Here is a 13773-nt window from a genome sequence, read left to right as displayed (position 1 = left end):
AATAGATGTGCAGAAAATAGAGAGAGAGAGAGAGAGGGAGAAGACACAATATTGGGTCCCGAATACCCTCTGTAGGGCCCCCACCACGAATGGTGTATTTGCTTTTATTAGAATGATGCAAAATCTGAAATAAAAGACTGAACCTGAACCTTCTTGGCTGAGATAGATCTCTGCCCTTGACCTTCAATCCTTCACCCTTGCGTTAACTTCGCCCTTGGCTGTCCTGGCCCTTGAGTAGCTTCAGCACCTTGTGAATTATGAGATGGTCTGGACTGAATTATGCCTTGGTTTATATACCCCTTCTAGACCTGGTCGGCTGGCTGCTATTTCTCTCCACGACTAGCAAATTAGCATTTAAAATAAGCCAACGTTTTCACACCATACCTTTTGTACTGGCCTGGCCACCTTGTGGGCTGCTGTCTAGGCCTGCGTAGGCTGTTGGGCAGCCCTTGGGCATTGGCCAATTGGCTGCTGGGCAGCCCTTTGGCCTGGCCGCCTGGCTGGGCTGGCCCAAAGGCCCTGTTGGCTGCCTGGCCAGGCCCCTTGGGCTTGTTGACAGCCTGCCCAGCCCATACTAGGGCTGGTGGGCAAGGCGTGGGGCCTTCCTGGCCCCCTTGGGGTGGCCCATAGCCTTCCCCATGCCCATACCTAATGCAAACTTACATCTACATAGTCGTCTGACATCTGGTCGCAGACCAAACACACAGAGCAACTGACATCATTCCAGAGGAAGACTCACAGAGCGGATTGGCACTGCTTCATGTGTAGGACAATGCACACCTGACCTCGGACGAATGGAGTGGAACCCTGGCTAACTCATCCCGGAGTGGGCTCACATGGGACCAGTTTTCCACTGCAGGTCCTGCACCTTCTTGTTCATATATGTCCACGTGGCATCCAAGTGCGGGATGCACGTGACAAAACAGAAGTAGCCATAGCTTCTCCCTGAAATGCGGGGGGAAGACCAGAATGATGCAATAAGGTTCTCGCCATCTCCTTCACGGGCGGACAACTTCTTCAAAAGATGGAAGAGGTTGCAGGAAATATGATCTTTGAAGAAATCAAAAGAGGAAGGCAATCTACTAGGCAGCTTGTGGATCGGGTTGTTGATTGCGCTCCCATATTCTTCAAGTTGCCGCTTGATGTGAGTAAAGTCCCCAATCTTATCAGTGATATTGTTAGATTCACTGATGGAAATCTTCTCAAGATCCGCCTCTAATTTGGCAATCTATACGGAATAAACAGCACCAAACCTCCTTTGAATCTCAAGCCACATCTGTTGGGCATTACTCCTCGTAGAAATAAACTGTGCTTGTATGGCAGGAGTCATGCGATGATGATGACGAGGCATGCACGAGCATGCGAAACTCCCCAAAAAGCTGGATCCATCAAGGCAGGTGTCATAACTGATGTCCGAATACTAGCACCTTAGAGAAGCAACTGGGTATAAAAGGTCCAAGTATGACAGTTGGTGGTAGTAAGCTTCATGAAATCACTGATTTGGGGAGGAGTGTAGATGGAACATGAGAGAAAGAAGGGGAGAGGTTCTGTGGGAGGGGAGAAACAAGAGAAGAATCGGTTGTACGAAAGGATGGGGGAAGCACCAACAAAGGGGTGGAGGGAGGGGGTACCAATGAAGTGGTAGCTTGAGAAGTAGGGGATAGGATTCCTTGCGAAGAGAAAAGAAGTCTAGAGAAGTTAGAATATTGATCTCCAGAAGCCATATTCTCGAAACGTAGAATCCTCCTCTTCAAAATGGACTAGAAGCAGCTAGATCTCCTCTAAAACTGAGCACAGTTAGTATGAGGATGAAGAAGAAGGAATGCAGGGTGAAAATGCGGCTCCCAGAGCTGAAAACGCAGATCTTTATGTGCTGAAATCTGTAAACAATAGGTTCATGAAGGAAAACGTAGGTCCTAGAGCAGTTCTAGGCTCTGATACCATGTGAGAAATATGTGCTACTGCTGTAAATCTGAAAACAGAGAATAAAACAGCATATATGTGTATACAATAGACTGCAGATGATCAAGAACCTGAATATGAATGAAGGTACATCACGAGGGAGGCCCGTGAGTGCTGGTATGTACAAGTCAGGGCTGAAATCAGAGATGAAATGATGTGGGAATGAGGCACCTATTTATATAGGTCCTCATGAGCTGGTCGGCCAGGTCCTACAGGCTGACCAGGACAAAAAACCATGAAATGCTGAAAAATGCTAAAAAGGCACCCAAAAAATGGTGCAAAAATAGCAGATAAAATATGCAATGCAAGGCCTTATAAATGAGCCAGATACAAGCATGTAGGGAGTCCATTTGTGGATGAACAATATTTCCAACACTATCTACTCTTTGCTTATGAGTTTGTTTGTGCACTTGATGCTTTCACCAAGTGTTGCTAAGAAAGCTATTTCTTATCTACTTTTTGGGATTTTCGTGCACGCACTCTCCTTGTATTGATTAGTTGAAAGTGGGTCTTTGAAGTTTGCACTGGTGTTTTAGCCTTTTCACTACATTTGGATATATGAAGGTATACATAGTTATTTCTAAGCTTGAAGGTTCAAAGTGTGCACTATGTGACGATTGGAACATGGTGTTTTTGTAGGTTGGAAGGCCCCTTTGTTTAGGTATGTGCTTTTTGTTCTCTCTTTAATATTGAGAAGGGCATTAGCATTTTCTGTTCATGTTAAGGTCCCTATGGCAATTTGTAATTGTTTGTGCGTTAGTGGAAGGGTTGCACATGCCTGCCTGTGCGGCCTTTGAGGCATAGTTGGAGGACGTTTTCTGGAATGGGCAGATTTGCTGACGTCGTCATGGGTGCTGGGAGGCTGCCAAGTCAGCAGGCTGGAATCGATGGCAATTCCATGCCAGCACTATTGGGTTTTTTAAAACTTCTTATCTTTTCGGATAGAAGCTACTTGGAAGAATGATCATTGGCCAATGTAAGGTTTATCGCCCCCACCCACGTACACCAGGTAGTACTAGAGGATCAGGCGGAATGGCTGTGTTATTTAGAGAGGAGCTTCGGGATATGGTTCATGTAGTACATAGAGACGCAAATGCACGATATATGTGGATTAGAGTTCGCACAGAGAGGCTACAGGACATATACATTGCCGTATGCTATTTTCAAACTGCCTACTCGAGATATGCACAGCAGGGTGAGTCACCTTATTTGCCATTGTATGAGGACATCATACATTTTGCTAACTTGGGAGACATTCTTTTTCTCGGGGACTTCAATGCTCGTATGGGCAATGAGCAATCAACACTTTACGACACAGAGGAGCCTTTATATAGAGAGCTTGAAGCGGATGAAGTGGGCATACAGAGGACATCACAGGATATGGGTGAGATCACAGAGTATGGGACACATCTCTTGGCTTTGGGGAGTGCTCATGGGTTGCTTATTTATAATGGTTTGTCATGATGGCCCGGTTCGGGTGCTTTTACATGCTGGGATAACGTAGAATAGCTGGTATGATGACGAATGCCGAGAGACCCGAGCTCAGCTACAGAGAGATGTCGCCCTTGGGGAACGTACACACAGACAAGCCAGGACGCTCTTCCGACGCTTTGTGCGAAAGAAGAAGCGGGATTACCTGGCAAAGCTCGAGGCAGAGTTGTACCAATTATTCTTGAGTCAGGACAGTAAGAGGGCTTGGAAAATGTTCCGGCAGAGGCAGCCACCTACCCCGATCACGGCACCTGAGACTTGGCATGAGTATGCGATGTCCCTATATGATGTCGCGCCCGCCATCACCTTGACCGGATCATTGCGTTTTCTTCACTTTGCGGATGGTGCTAGATGCGATTGATAGACTACACATAGGGAGGGCGCAATATCACGAAGGTCTAGCAGCTGAACATTTCTCATATGCACGGGATACTCTGGTCCCGATCCTTGTACACATGTATAATAAAGCTACATGTGAAGGTTTCCCAGCTAGTTGGATAGATAACACTATTGTGCCGTTGCTTAAGAGCGGGGATCCCATGATGCGCAGTAACTATCGTACGATCATGATTGGCCATTATCTGGCTAAGGTATACAGATCCATCTTGGAGCATGAGATGAGCCGGTGGGCAGAGAGCAACTGGACAGGCTGGTTTTAGGAGGGGATACACCACACTGGATCATATACTCACCCTCAGAGCTCTTATTGAGGAGGGACGAGCACGAGGACGGAGGATATATTGTTGTTTTGTGGACTTCCGCAAAGCATTTGATACGGTACCACATGCCAGGCTTATGAGGAGACTACAGGATATTGGTGTCCTTGAGGAGATGCAATGGGGAGTATACACTTTGTATGAGTCAGTGATAGGCAGAGTACGTGCCCCATGGGGGCTTGTCGGATGCAATGAACAGTACTATTGGGGTGAAGCAGGGCTGCCTGCTTTCACCCACGCTCTTTGGGCTATACATTGATGAGGTCTCAGACTATGTGGATAGATTGGGTGGCCCAAGGGGAGCCTAGCTGGGGTGTTGATACCCATCCTACTATATGCAGATGACATTGTGCTTATCTCAGACACTCCTGGGGGACTACAGAGACACTTGGATGCATTGCAGTCTTTTTGTGTGGACAAAGATCTCACCGTGAACCTTAGTAAAACCAAGGTTATGACATTTAATACCACACAAGCATGGGTGACTAGAACACAGATGCAGTTTACGTTTAGAGGAGAGCCAGTTGAGTATGTCAGATCCTATGTGTACCTGGGGGTGACCTTCAGAGGCCGCGGTTTTCTATGAGGGAGGCAACAGAGGCTAGACTAGCATGAGGATTTGCAGCTTTGGAGGTACTTGAGAAACAGTGCGTAGACATACAGTTTCAGGAGCCACGCATGAAACTATGGCTATTTGACACTCTGGTTACATCGACACTTCTCTATGGAGCAGAGATATGGGGGCCTAGTCTTTTCCATAAGAGGAGGGAGCCATTGGCACGACAGGACGGACCAGAGAGAGACTATTACGATGGATGGCAGCATATGGAGAGGCCATTAGTGATGATGATTGCATGCATGATTTGGAGCAAGTCATCTGTACCACATGAGATCATCAGGGCAGAGATGGGGGCTGCCCCAGTGGTTATTGAGGCTTTGTTCCGTGCAGTTACTTTTCTCCATAGAATATGGGAGCTCCCTCAGCAGAAATACCATCGCCTAGCACTCACTTCCTCCAAACAGCTTGCAGATGAGGGAGACACCCAGTGTTGGTATGCCCATATGCGCACACTGCTGCCCTTGCATGGCATGGGTATTGATGCACTCCGGCCTTTTGCTTACAGCCTGGACTGCCCGTTCTTAGATCTCAGCCGTTCAGAGCTGAATCGGGTGATCAGGATGGACATTGTGAGACTAGATACAGAGAGGACATGGGTCAGGCCCCCGCAGCCATTGGGCACGAAAATGGCACACTACCATAGTCATTTTCTACACCTCTCTTCGGATTGGTTTATTATACGCCATGCTTACATGGACACACACCTCTCACATGGTATTCGGAGTGCTATTGGACAGATTCGCACCTCTTCACACCGGCTGAGGATAGAGATAGGTCGATATGAGGATATATCATTGGAGGACCGCATATGCCAGCTTTGCCATCAGGAGGTGGAGTCAGAGGAACACTATATATGTCGTTGTACTGTCTACTATGAGATCCGAGGGAGGTACCACTGCCTGTTCCGTGAAGGCTTTGGACCTTTGCGTCGGATCATGGACTTTGAGGACCAAAGGTGCTTAGGGCACCCCACCAGCCTCTACTCCCCCATCTACAAGCCTACCTGGCAGACCACTCTCCAGAGGAGTCACCCTGGATAGAGCCATTGCCATCTATAGAGCGAGACGCCCACGACCACGAGGATCGCGTCCACGACTCCCTCACCATCGGCAGATTCGAGCCATCATTGCCCGCCACCGGAGGAGTTTACCGCGACGATTTAGCGGTTCAGCTTTCAGCTCTTAGCTCTCTTAGGATGTTACTATTTTCATTCTTTCTTTCAGATTTGTTATGATGAGACATCATCATCATCAGTTGTACCTTGTTTTGGTCTCATGGGCCATTTCGGCCTTTAGGAGACGTTAATATATCTTTCTTTCTTTCTTTCTTTCTCTCTCTCTCCCCCCAATGGTTGCTTTCAAGGATGGAAAGAATGGAATGTATAGGGCTGGTTTCATTGGCTAGGGCATCCAACTAGAGCTGATTGGGTTGGTCGGTGTAGAGGTTGACCATAGTTGGGTGCTCTGTGGACCCCGGCTGGCCATATTAGTGGTCTCGTAGTAACTCCCCCATGGCAAGTTTGAAGTTTGAACCTAATGAGACAACAGGCACTGTAGCCCCTGTTAGGCACTTACAGGGATGTTGAGAGTGAGTTTCTGGTTTTTTTTTTTTGGGGGGGGGGGGGGGGGGATTGTGTTTGGGGCTTTGCAACCGCTTATTAACCAGGCTGGTCTGCTCTGTTTGTGAGTTGCTTTATGCTAATTCTTTCTATCGTAAGCCGTGCATTTCCCGATCACCTACTCCGTGTGTGTGTTTTCTGTAGCACTAGTCTTCATCTTGGCTGAGTCTGCCCTTCACCTTCAGAGAAGTGATAGAAACTCAGTATGATGGTTTATTTTGTCTAACTAAGCGGGCATATCTATACGCTTGAACTTGGGTTCTGTATCTACTCTTGGGCGCTAATGATGTGAGTGGGGATGTGATATTAGTCTATGCTGTGCATGATGGAGTTAATGATTTGAAGCTTTGTGAATAGTCTCTCAATTGCACTTTGGTTTTTGGTAAATAACGTGAACTTTCCATTGGTATACCAATGGGCTTCTAGCTTCTTGACCTGTGGAAGATGCTCACAAGGATAGACAAAGAATGGGGGGTAGGACGTCCTTCTAGAGGTTTGTGCCCCCTAGTGGTTGCCTAGGGCTGGTTGGTGTTTCTGGAGTACAAGGAATATGAATTTACAACAGGTACAGTTCAACAACAGTTCAGGAATCTGGTCACGGTAGGATGCAAAGGGACACAACAAATGCTACTATGAACACTTAGAAGAAGAGAGTCCATCTGCTTTCTTTCATGCGTGCTGCTAGATGGCTGCCCACAAAGTTGAGGTGCATGAGGCAAAGAATCTTACTAGATTTGCGAAGAGCTTAATCGCTTACTAATTTCATAGAGCATGGCTATGAAAAACCAACTGTGGTTTTCCTTTAATTGCTGAAATCGGATGCAATGGGAAATGCTCGACTGATCTGCTGCTTTTCCGGCTGTATCTGAAAGCATGATCTGTTGTCTTTGGATTGGTTTTATCACTCTTAAAGTTTGATCTGCTCTCCCTTGGATCGGTACTCCGGAAAACTGGTAGGAGACGTGTAGAATGGGGTGAGGGGTTCATATTTTAGGCCTCCAAAAAGTAGGCCAACTTGCAAATTTCTGTTAGTTGCCTTGATATGTGTTTTGCATAAATTGTATGCGTTGCCTTCACACTTTGGTGGGCATCCTACTATTGTCAATTCTGGGTGCTTGTCTCACCCTCACAACCTCATTTTTCCCTATACATATTTTAGGGCTCACAACATGGGCTGATTCTTGAGCAAAACCTTGAGCCTAGCATGACACATGCATCTAAGTGTTGGAGCTCATGCATGTGACATTCCCTCGCACTTATCTTGGAAGAGTGGAAAGAGCAATCATTCTGGATGCTCCATGTGGATGTGGATTTAAATCGGGTTTAGATGTGATTCTTGAACTGCTATTGGAAGACGATCTAGGTTTGGTTCTTATTCTACCATTGAAGAAACTGCAATTGATCTTTTTAGAAGTTATGGTAGGGATGTGTCAAATGCATCAGCTCCATCACCTAGATTGATGTGCCATGCTATTGGTTAGGGTTAGGCTTAGGGTTTCACAAAAGAATGAGCCATGTTGTGATCCTGAACTATAAAGGGTTAAAAGAAGCTTTTAAGTGTGAGGTGCTTAGAATGAGCAAAAGTAGGCTGCCCACCAAAGTGTGAATACAATTAATGCAAAACACAATAAGGCAAGTTAGACAACATAGTTGGCCTACTTTTTTAAATGAATTGGACTTCTCTTGCCCCATTGTATACATTTTTTGCATGTCTTTGGGGCGGGGAGCCAAGGTAGTGGAGGTTTGTTGTGAAGAGTAGCATATTCAGCTGTAAGGGACTCCTCCCAAGGATCACCTAATACACAGGCATAAACAAGATTAGTACAAACAAAGAAGGGTGCATGCAAGCTCACCATCCAACTGTAGGTTCACGTCCGCAAACCTCCCCTGAGCCAGGGGCTAAGGTTCCACTCCCATGAGTCCATGCCAATCAGCAGCCCTGGCGTCCCATACCATTGTGAGAGTGTGCACGTGCGAAAGCGATCACGATATATATATATATATATATTTTGAGAGAGAGAGAGAGAGAGAGAGAGAGAGAGAGAGAGAGAGAGAGAGAGAGAGAGAGAGAGAGAGAGAAATGAAATGATATATTAACGTCTTCAGAAGGCCAAAATGACTTATGAGACCAAAAAGGTTACAACAATTGGTGGATCTGATACAATGTCTGTGTAAGAAAAGCTAAAAACAACTAAACAACTAACTGAAACTGAAACAACAACCGAGGAAAAGTACGGTACTAGGAGCTCCTAATGGAGTAGGCAATGATCAAGTTCTATTATCATAGCAAAGAGGTTTTACAAGGGTAGGGCAACCAACAAATGGGCAAAAGTACATATGCATTGGGATTGATTGATTACAACAGTGATGAGAGGAGGCCTTTATAAAGGGGGCCATGTAGCTGGCCGACTAGCATCATGAAGCTGGCCGACTGCCCACGACTAGCATAAATCAATATAAAACATGAAATAAATGTCCAACTCTCCCATTCAGCACATGAGATGTACATATTCTAACACCCCCTCTGGAGCTCATAGTGTGAAAAAGTTTGAAGAAGATAAGCTGTCATGGCCCTGTGAAAATGGAACAGCACAAGTGTGGGCATGGTGGTTGCTGAGTCAAAATATCAAATGATTCACATGTGGGGTGCCCGGATAGAGATAATGATGTGTGGACATCCCTAGGTGTGAAGGGGGGAACTAGAACATTAAACTCTTAATGTTTTATGACTGGTTGCCCCTAGGCCTTAGTGGCCCCTAGGGAACTTTAATAACAATTAAAGTTGGGGCCCTAGGATTAATATGGAGAGGGGCCAACTCCACTTTTGGAGTGCAAGCCTCTCTCTCTTCTCTCTCTCTCTAGCTTTTGGGGGAATCGTGCATGAGGAAGCGTGGAGAAGAAACGTGAGAGGAAGTCGACTGCTGAATATTGATTTTGGCTGCTGTTTTTCTGTGCAAACCAGTCGTACAGTCCACGTGTGCAGCCTGTACAGCCCTGCACGACTGCAAGTACAGTACGGCTGCTTTACTCTGCTGCAGTTTCCTCTGTGGGTACAGGCGGCGCTGACAGCCTGAGGAGGTACAGAAGCTGTGGGTTCTGACAGTAGCCGTACAGCAGGTACAGTTACCTGTACGACTGCTGACAGGTGGCTGTACAGCAGGTACAGAACTGTACCATCAGGTATAGTCGGGTACAGCAGGAGCAGGAGCAAGCGCATCATACAGCTGCTGCAGGCGGCGCTCTCCCTTCCTTGGTACAGGCGGAGTATATCGTGGTACAGTCGGTGTAGCATCAAAGGGCTGCAGGTACAGCACTAAAGTGGATGCAGAGAGGAAGGTACAGACAGGTACACCCACACGTGTGAGCAAAGTTGTTGAAACAAGTGTGCAAGTACAGATTGGTACAACTGCTTCTTCCGGTACAGATCCACGAGCTGATTTTGGTAAGCTCTGAATTTGTTCATCTATCTCTCTTTCTATTGCCTTATGTCTGTTGCAGATTTGAGCTATCTGGCCCCTTGTGAGAGGAGGGGTATGGCAGATTGAAAAGGATGGAGATAGAGATTGAACAGTGAATGTATGTTTGAGCTGAGATGTTGAATCATGTGCATGAGATATGCCAGATGTATGCTCATGGCTGCCCTGCTAAGTGGTCTTGGCTGATCAGAGGGAGGCACAGTGTGTTGCTTTGAGACACAGATGTGTGTGTGTGAATCCTCTGTGCTAAGAGGTATTGTGGGCTGTCAGATTGGACATACAGGTGTATTCTCTTGGCTGATTTTGGTGTACTCAGCCTTACATACTTTTGAAATTGAATAAAGAAATACCGCAAGGGGCGCCAAGCTTTGGGGCCAACAGGTGTCGCTTTGTTTTCAGATTTGGGCACTCTAGCTCCAATCTATTTTGTTTTCATATCTAGACTACAAGTGGAAGGGTGACTGCTAGTCCACCGCACTTTGGTTTCTACCAGAGGCCGGTTTCAAGGTTCCATTGCCGGGACCAATCATCAACTTTCTGAAGGGGGTGAGCTTGTGGTTGCCTCGAAGAAAGCCATTGCTGAAAATTTCAGCAAACATGTCTGATACAGAGGATGAGTACTTCTATCATGAAGAGGAAGAGCAAGAGACCTCTCTTGAGAGGAATGTATCTGAGGATAATCTTGCAGGAGAACAGGCTGCAGATGATGAGCATTATGAGGATGTAACACAGCCAGAAGATGTACTTGGTAGAGAGGATGATGATGCTCGGTTTAAAGATCGTTTGGCTGGTGTTATGGATGTATTTATGCAGCTCACACAAAGTGAGAGGTTTGCTGAATTTATGAGATCCCGTACAGAGCCCAAGAAGAAGAAGAAGAAGGTTCGTTCTAAGAACCTTCCTCAGGGTCATAGTGGTGCCATCCCACAGGATCCATCTTTTGGCCAGTTTCCGAAATGCAGCATGCTTATGGAGCAAACTCACAGAGTTCCTTCTTTGGACAGCCATCAATTCCTCAGCAGAATATGCATCCAGGTTATTTTGGTGGTGGCTCGGTGTTCCAATCTATGATTAGGGGTTATCCTCAAGGAGGCATGGGTATGCACGGGCCTTTTGGAGCTAATTTTCAGCTTGGTATACAGGGGAATATGTATGGTGGTATGCAGTCCGGTATGCAAGGAAATATGTTTGGAGGCATGCAACCTGGAATGCAAGGCAATATGTATGGTGGCATGCAGCCAGGTATGCATAATGGAATGTTTGGAAACATGGCTGGAATGTATGGTATGCCAGGTGTGGGAATGGGTAATGTTGATCCAATGATGGGCATGAATGTTGGGGGCAGCAATCTTGCAAAGCCACTTCCATATGATAATCTAACGCCTATGGGAAAGGCGAAGGATTACAAGGAGGAGCTGCAGTGAAGTTTGATACATTCAGTGGGGCCAAAGATAAACTTAAAGCACTCACCTTTTTACAACAGTTTGATGCTGCTTTTTCTGGTGGGAATTACACAGAGTCCTCTAAGGTGAGGAAAGTTGCCACTTTTCTCAAGGGCAATGCTTTGCAGTGGTGGTCTACTCTTCTTTTGCAGGGCATAGCACCCACTACTTGGGTACAATTTAAACAGGTTTTAGCTTCCGTATGGCTCACATCTACATTTGAGGTGGATGTTATGACCGCATGGCACAAGTTGGATGCTTCAAAATGTGAAAATTTGGAAGATTATAATAAGAAATTTTGGGAAGCTTTACTCCCAGTGACTTCTTACCGTGCAGTGCCTTTGTCTGAGCAGGTAGAGAAGTATTGTTGTGGGCTGCCCAAAGAGGTGCGAGATTATTGTATCAAGACAAGAGTAACGAACATGTCACAGATGATTGAAAATGCTATGACAGCTAATGCGTTACTCACTGGAGGATCATCTGGGTTTAAAGGCAGTAAGAACTTGAGCAAGAAAGCTGAAAAATCTGGGCATGCTTCTTGTGATGCTAAAGGGTCTTCAGAGACGAAGTATAAGAAGTTGCCAATGCCCAAGAGGACTTCTGAGGAAAGACAGGCTTTGAGAGATGCACGAAAATGTTTTTACTGTATAGAAGAGGGACATATGTCATTTAATTGTCCCAAGAGAAAGTCCCAAAAGGACTCTGACAATAAAGGAGAGCCCAAGTCAAAGAAACCAAAGCCTTCTGCAGGGTTAGTTCCTGATCTTGTGGGGGAACAGCCAGGCGGTGAAGAGACAGAGTTGTGTAGGGCATGGGGCAAAGTGAGAGATCAGAATGCCTTGATATTCTTTGACACGGGTGCTAGAGCCAACTTCATTTCACCAGATTTGGCTGGCCGATTGGGGAGTCGTGCAGAGGAGATGGGGCCGTTACATGAGGCTAATATGGCTTGTCCAGGGTATGCAGAACCCGTTACTCCTATCATTGGGAAGCTCAGGCTTCATTTGCAGGGTTATGTGGACAGCGAAGAGTTCTTCATCATGCCACTTGATGGCTGTGATGTTTTGTTGAGGATGCCATGGTGCCACAGAGTACATGCGGTGGTGGATACATACAATAGGAAAATCACTCTGACTCATAGAGGGAAAGAACATGTACTGGATGTAAAACTCAAAGGGGAATCTGTTCCTATTGTATCTGCTTCGGCGATTTCATCAGTAATGAAAAAGCATCTTTCCGCGTACTTGATTTATGTAAAGGATGCACAAGATGATGAGTCTAAGTCTAATTTGTCTATGTTAGATAAGGATAGGACTGATTTCTTATGTGGGTTTCAAGATTGTTTTTCCGAGTCATTGCCAAGAGAACTTTCTCCTGAGAGGCCAGAAGATCATGCCATTGATCTAATTCCTGGTAGTACTCCACCGAATAGACCGCCGTACCGTGTTAGTGCAGCCCAACAGGAAGAGATTATGAGTCAGGTGCAGGGCTTTTGAATAAAGGGTTGATACAGCCTAGCTCATCACCCTTTTGCTCACCTGTACTCTTGGTGCAAAAGAAGGATGGTTCTTGGCGCATGTGTATTGACTACAGGGCGCTGAACAAGAACACCATCAAGAATCGATTCCCCATACTGAGGATCGATGACATTTTGGATCACTTACAGGGCTCCACAGTCTTTAGTCGTATTGACTTGAAAAGCGGGTATCATCAGATACGAATTAGACCCGAGGATGTGCATAAGACAGCATGCCGAACCACGTTTGGGTTGTATGAGTTTTTGGTTATGCCCTTTGGTTTGACAAATGCACCTGCCACATCTAACAGAATGATGGACAGGATTTTCAGACCTCATAGAGCGTTTGTGGGCACATTCTTTGATGATATGATTGCAAGAAGAGTGAATTTTTCTTGCAAGAGATACATTTCTTGGGGCATATTGTGTCTAAGCATGGAGTCTGTATGGATCCAGCAAAGGTGGAAGCGATTCTTAATTGGCCAGATTTGAGAACCGTGCATAATGTACGCAGCTTTCTAGGATTGTGTTCCTATTACAGGCGGTACATACGGTACTTTGCTGAAATTGCTTCGCCTCTTCATGCCTTGACAAAGAAGGCAACTCCGTTTAGATGGGCTGATCGGAAAATTACAGCATTGAAAAAGCTCAAAGAAAAGCTTACTTCGGATCCAGTATTGGTGTTACTAGACCTCCGAAAGGCTTTTGTTGTCCAGTGTGATGCATGCGGGAGTAGCATTGGTGCAGTTCTCATGCAAGAGGGACATGTGATAGCCTATGAGAGTAGAATATTGCAAGATGCCGAGAAGCATTTACAGGTTTATGAGAAAGAGATGTTGGCTGTAATTCACGCTCTTTCTACATGGAAACACTACTTGCTTGGGGCTGATTTCACTGTGCAGAGAGATCATCAGACCTTGCGTTATTTCCTCA

At 46.0% G+C, this 13773-nt stretch overlaps 1 protein-coding gene across 4 annotated transcripts in view; it reads left to right on the top strand.

The window, feature by feature from the left end:
* Positions 1-2489: 2489 nt before the first annotated feature.
* LOC147636239 (endo-1,3;1,4-beta-D-glucanase-like) overlaps positions 2490-13773 on the top strand; it is an 82107-nt gene continuing 70823 nt past the window's right edge. For 2 of the 4 annotated variants that reach the window (XM_086801675.1, XM_086801674.1), the window contains exon 1: positions 2493-2623. The gene's annotated coding sequence lies outside the window, so the exon portion shown is untranslated. Of the gene's footprint in view, positions 2624-13773 lie in introns of all 4 variants that reach the window. The other 2 variants (XM_086801673.1, XM_086801672.1) reach the window with 2 other exon arrangements.

This window comes from Cibotium barometz, chromosome 8 (assembly GCF_041138505.1).
Source record: "Cibotium barometz isolate CiBa-2024 chromosome 8, ASM4113850v1, whole genome shotgun sequence".
Classification (NCBI taxonomy): Eukaryota; Viridiplantae; Streptophyta; class Polypodiopsida; order Cyatheales; family Cibotiaceae; genus Cibotium; species Cibotium barometz.
Note: the sequence above shows the minus strand (reverse complement) of the source record. Positions and strands in the feature narration are given on the sequence as shown.